Genomic DNA, 6,112 nt, shown 5'->3' on the forward strand with positions numbered 1-6,112 from the left:
ACAATGATCCACAACACTAAGAACCTTCAATCTACAATAGCAACATTCAATGGAACCAATATTAGTAACAAATTCCATAACTTAAGCCATTTAGGCATATTATCAAACATCTTGTAGGCATAAATCTCTACATCCCATCACCAAATATTTAGTTCATCCAACTACCACCATTCATCAAAAATTTATCCCCCATCATGATTAACCAATTTATAACTTCCAACATCACATATGTGACCATCCATCCACACCCAACCAACAAAGTTCCATTAGAAAATCATCTATTCTATCTCTATAATAGTTATGTAATTAAATTGGGAATTTATGGCATCCAATCACCATCCCTGGAGTTCTATTACTTATTCATACTCATATTCCCTTAATAAATCCATACATGTAATTCTAAGGGTGTAGGATTACCTTTTTGGAAGAAATCTCCAAAATCCTCCTTTGAGTTCTTGAAGAAATCTCTTGAAGATCTACGTATTTTATGTGTAGATTTCATCAATACTAGTGTAGAAATTATGGAATTTCACACCAAGATAATGGGGATTGCTTACCTTAAAGAGGGTAGGAGTTGGTGCTCTTGAGTGGGTGAAGAAGAACCCCAAGGGTCGTCCAAATAGAATGGGAAAATAAATCTCGAAATTGTGTTTATAAGCCCAAATTTCGGACACGGACGTGGATGCTTCGCATCCCAGCAGTCCTCCGCTCAGGAGCTCGGACGCTACACGGATGCTATGGCAGTACTTCACTGCCAGCGCCTCTTTTTGGATGCAGCCTCGGATGCTTCGCATCCGCGCAGTCCTCTGCCAGCCTTTGGTAATTTGGTCATAACTTCTTGTAGGAAAGTCTAAATGATGAACGGTTTGAAGATTTAGAAACTAAATTCAAAGACCTTTCATTTGATAGGCTGTGCACACCTAAGGCCTTATATATCTGTAGATATGCTCGTCCAAAGTGTGGTTTTCTGCGTACTCATTTGGAATTTTAGTCTATCAAGTAATTTTCCAACTTAGCTTAGACTTAGGTCTCTCCTTGGACCCCAAATCACTTATGATATTCCTAGTACACTTATTATCATAACCAATTGATTACCATCACGTAAATACTCATTTAATGCATCCACAACCGATTCAAATTTACTGGGTGTTACATCCAACCCGTCAAAACTATCAAAAACCCAGATCCAATTTTGATTGCATGCCGCCCAGACAATACGCCCGTATCCCTGAGCCCATTGACCAACTATATGAAAGATTGAAGGCTTTCGGATATGTTCCCCTTATTCCTGCTGTTGCCATGGAAAACTCCTCCCAGTGGGTCAACCCAAACAAAACATGTGTATACCATTCTGGCATGAAAAGGCATACTATTGATGAATGCCGCACTTTGAAAGACAAGATTCAAACCCGAATTGATACCAAAGTTATACATGCAAAGGAAGCCACACTAAATATCCGCAACAATCCCATCCCAGATCATAGGGGTGAAGGAGTGAATGTAATAGAAAGTGATGAAGAATGTGATCCTAAAGGGTTAATTGGGCTTATTTGAGAAGGTGATGAGCCTAAACCTGCAGTCACACTCACACCTATTGTAATAAAGATACAGCCACCAATCGAAGTTGAAGGAGCCACATCAGTCCCGTTTGAAATTGAAGTAACCGCATCTGCAGCTACACCTAGTCCATTTGAAGTAGAAGTAGCCACACCCTTCACTGTGACGGTGGCACCCATACCACCTTTCAAGTCTAACACCATACCTTGGGATTATGTTGCCGAAGCTAGGAGAAAAAGAAAACCAAAAATAGAAGAGTCTGGTACTGCACAGGCGATGACCAGAACTGGAAGGATCTATACACCCAAGAATTTGGGAGGAACAAGCAAGAAAGCTGCTACCAAATAACCCGTTATTGAAACTGGTCCAGATGATCTCTGGAGAAAAGTACAAGCAAGAGAATACTCTGTCGTTGATCATCTGAACAAGACTCCCGCTCAGATATCCATCATGTCACTGCTGCAAAACTTTGAGGCGCATAGGAACGCCCTGATGAAGGTGTTGAATGAAGCTTATGTGCCCAACAACATCACCAGTGGAGAGATGGCCAACATGGTGGGGCAAGTACTGGAAAGCCACAAGATCACCTTCCACGAAGATGAACTACCACCTGAATGATTAAGTCACAACAGGGAACTACACATCACAATACAATTTGAGGACAAATTCATCGCCGGAGTCTTAATAGATGGGGGCTCAAGCCTCAACATTTGTCCATTGACTACTCTGAAAAGGTTGGGCAAAGATTTTCATGAGATACGAGCAGGGAGTATGAATGTGAAGGCATTTGACGGGTCTCAAAGGGTCACAATTGGGGAAATTAACCTTTGTTTGCAGATGGGACCGACTTGGTTTGATGTTGAGTTTCAGGTATTGGACATATCTGCTACGTATAATCTTCTACTGGGACGACCTTGGATACATGCCGCTGGAGCTGTGGCTTCTACGCTACACTAGGACGTGAAGTTCGAATGGAACCATCAGGAGGTAATCATTCACGGAGATGGAAGTAATCCCATTTACACCAGTCAAACTGTCCCAGTTGTCGAGAATAGAAGAAAGCTGGGTGGAGAATTTTATCACCGCATCGAGCATGTTAATGCAATTGAGAAAGATAAATGGTGGAGTATCAAGATAGAAAGCATACTGGCATGGTCAGGGTATGAACCCGACAAAGGGCTTGGGAAGAAACTCTATGGCATTACCAAACCAGTACAGTTGAAACGTCACGGCACAACTTTTGGGCTTGGATATACATACACATGGCAAGAATATAATGATTGGTCGCCGCTATGGCATGGTCCCTATTACCCTCTTGAGCAACCAGTGCCGTACCTGAGTCAGACCTTTCATCAGGCCAATACAATATGGGGATCTGCGGAGGAAGAAGCTTTGGTTGGGCTAAGGAACTTGTTTCTTGAGGACGAGGATATGGATTGCAATGTGATAGTTGAGGAGGAGGAGGAAGAAGGCCTTACCATTCATACCGTGGAGAAAGGAGAATTTCTCAGGAACTGGACCGCCACACCATCAAGGGCCAGACGAGTCCCGGGGTAGCATGGCTACTAATGTTATATGAAAAAACAAGTCTTTTTGAGCATTTAATTTTAAATATCTTCCCTTTCAGTATTTCATTTTGGAAAACATTGTTTTGAAGTCATTCAGACGATATTTTGTTTCACATTTCAACATTTATTATTATCTTTCATATCTTTCTTCTATAGCATTACTCTTTCTTACCTTGATGAACCAACGACTGTGACATGTAATGAGACAACGCAACATAAGGATAGTGACTCGGAAGAAGATGATGAGATACCTGAGGAGTTATCAGAGAAGTTGAGAATTTTGAGAACAAACCTAAGTCCAACTTGGATGAAACTGAGGCAATCAATTTGGGAGATTTTGAAACCATTAAAGAGACTCGCATAAGTATTCACCTATCACCGTCAGAGAAGGAAGAATACACTAGTTTCCTGAAAGAATATGAGGATATATTTGCATGGTCATATGATGACATAACCGGCTTGAACACATCCATAGTGGCTCATTAGTTGCCTACCAATCCAACGTGTCCGCCAGTGAAGCAGAAAATCAGAAAGTTCAAACCAGACATGAGCCTCAAAATCAAGGAGGAGGTCACTAAACAGATCAAAGCCAAAGTCCTCAGGGTAGTTGAGTATCCAACTTGGTTAGCCAACATCGTACCGGTTCCGAAAAAAGATGGGAAGGTCTGGGTGTGTGTTGATTATCGAGATTTAAACAGAGCAAGTCCCAAAGACGATTTCCCACTGCCAAATATACACATTCTGATTGACAATTGCGCCAAGCATGAACTCTAATCCTTTGTAGATTGCTTTACGGGTTATCATCATATTTGGATGGACGAAGAAGACGCAAAGAAAATAGCTTTCATTACACCATGGGGGGTGTATTGTTACAAAATGATTCCATTCGGTCTGAAGAATGCTGGGGCCACCTATATGAGGGCCATGACGACCATCTTCCATGATATGATACACAAGGAATAGAGGTATGCGTTGACGACGTCATCATCAAATCCAAGAGGGCCACAGATCACATAACAGACTTGAGAAAGTTCTTTGACAGGCTACGGAAGTATAATTTAAAACTGAACCCTGCAAAATGTGCATTTGGGGTTCCTGCAGAAAAATTATTGGGATTCATCGTTAGCCGCCGAGGAATCGAGTTGGACCCGTTCTATTCAAGAGTTACCACCACCAAAGAGCAAGAAGGATGTGATGAGCTTCCTGCGACGCCTCAATTACATCAGCCGCTTCATAGCACAATCCACAGTAATATGTAAAACCTTCTTCAAAATGCTGAGGAAGGATGTTGAAACTAGTTGGATTGAAGATGTATCAAAGGCTTTTGACAAAATTAAGGAATACCTGTCCACGCTACCAGTCCTAGTCCTGCCAGAACCTGGGAGACCTTTGCTACTGTATTTGTCCGTACTAGATGGGGCTTTCGGTTGTGTTGTGGGACAACATGTCGAGAGAGGAAGAAAGGAGAAAGCCATATATTACTTGAGTAAGAAGTTCACACCTTAAGAAGCACGGTATTCTCTGCTAGAACGCAGTTGCTGTGCTTTGACATGGACAACTCAGAAATTGAGGCATTACTTCTATGCCTATACCACATACCTCATATCAAGAATGGATCCTCTGAAGTACATCTTTCTGAAGCCTATGCCTACTGGGAAGTTGGCCAAATGATAGATATTGTTGAGTGAGTTCGATATCATCTATGTAACTCAGAAGGCAGTCAAAGGACTAGCGTTTGCAGACCATCTTGCTGAAAATCCTGTTGGAGGCGAATACGAACCACTAAAAACGTATTTTCCTGACGAAGAAGTGTCATTCGTAGGAGAGGACATTGCTGAAGCCTATGACGGTTGGAGAATGTTCTTCGATGGAGCTGCAAACTTCAAGGGAGTGGGCATTGGAGTGGTCTTGGTGTCAGAGACAGGTCAGCATTACCCGGTATCTGCAAAGCTTAGGTTCCCTGCACTAACAACATAGCAGAATATGAGGCTTGCATCATGGGGCTCAATTTGTCCATCGATATGAATATATAAGAGTTGCTGGTAATTGGTGATTTAGATCTTCTGGTACATCAGGTTCAAGGAGAATGGGCTACGAAAAACACCAAAATACTACCATACTTGAATCATGTGCAAGAATTGATGAAGAGGTTCACGAAGATAGAATTCAAACATGTTCCAAGAGTCCAGAACGAGTTCGCAGATGCACTGGCTACTTTGTCATCCATGATACAACACCCAGATAAGAATTTCATCGATCCCATTCCAGTAAGGATCCACATTCAACCAGCTTATTGTGCCCACGTCGAAGAAGAGACGAACGGAAACCCATGGTTCCACAACATCAAGGAATATTTTGCAAAAGATGAATACCCAGAGCAGGCAAACCATACTCAGAAACGTACACTGCATAGACTGTCCAATCATTTCATCCAAAGCAGAGGAATTTTGTATAGGAGAACACCTGATCTAGGACTATTAAAGTGTGTTGACGCCAAAGAGGCTTCCGGATTGCTCGAGGAAATACATGCCGGAACCTGTGGACCACATATGAACGGTTTTGTTCTAGCCAAGAAGATACTCAGAGCTGGATATTTTTGGATGACTATGGAAACAGATCGCATCTAGTATGTCTAGAATTCCACCAATGCCAGATACATGCAGACATGATAAGGGCACCACCAAATAAATTCAATGCAACAAGTGCACCTTGGCCTTTTGTCGCCTGGGGAATGGATGTCATCGGTCCGATCGAGCCCACCGCCTCAAATGGGCACGGGTTCATTTTAGTGGCCATCGATTACTTCACAAAATGGGTGGAGGCTGCATCTTACAAAGCTTTAACCAAGAAAGTCGTCGTAGATTTTGTCAGGGATCGTATTGTTTGTCGATTCGGGGTTCCTGAGTCCATCATCACTGATAATGCCGCCAATCTCAACAGTGATATGATGAAAGACATGTGTGAAACCTTCAAAATCAAGCACAAAA

This window comes from Nicotiana attenuata, unplaced genomic scaffold (genome assembly GCF_001879085.1).
Source record: "Nicotiana attenuata strain UT unplaced genomic scaffold, NIATTr2, whole genome shotgun sequence".
In the NCBI taxonomy this organism is placed as follows: domain Eukaryota; kingdom Viridiplantae; phylum Streptophyta; class Magnoliopsida; order Solanales; family Solanaceae; genus Nicotiana; species Nicotiana attenuata.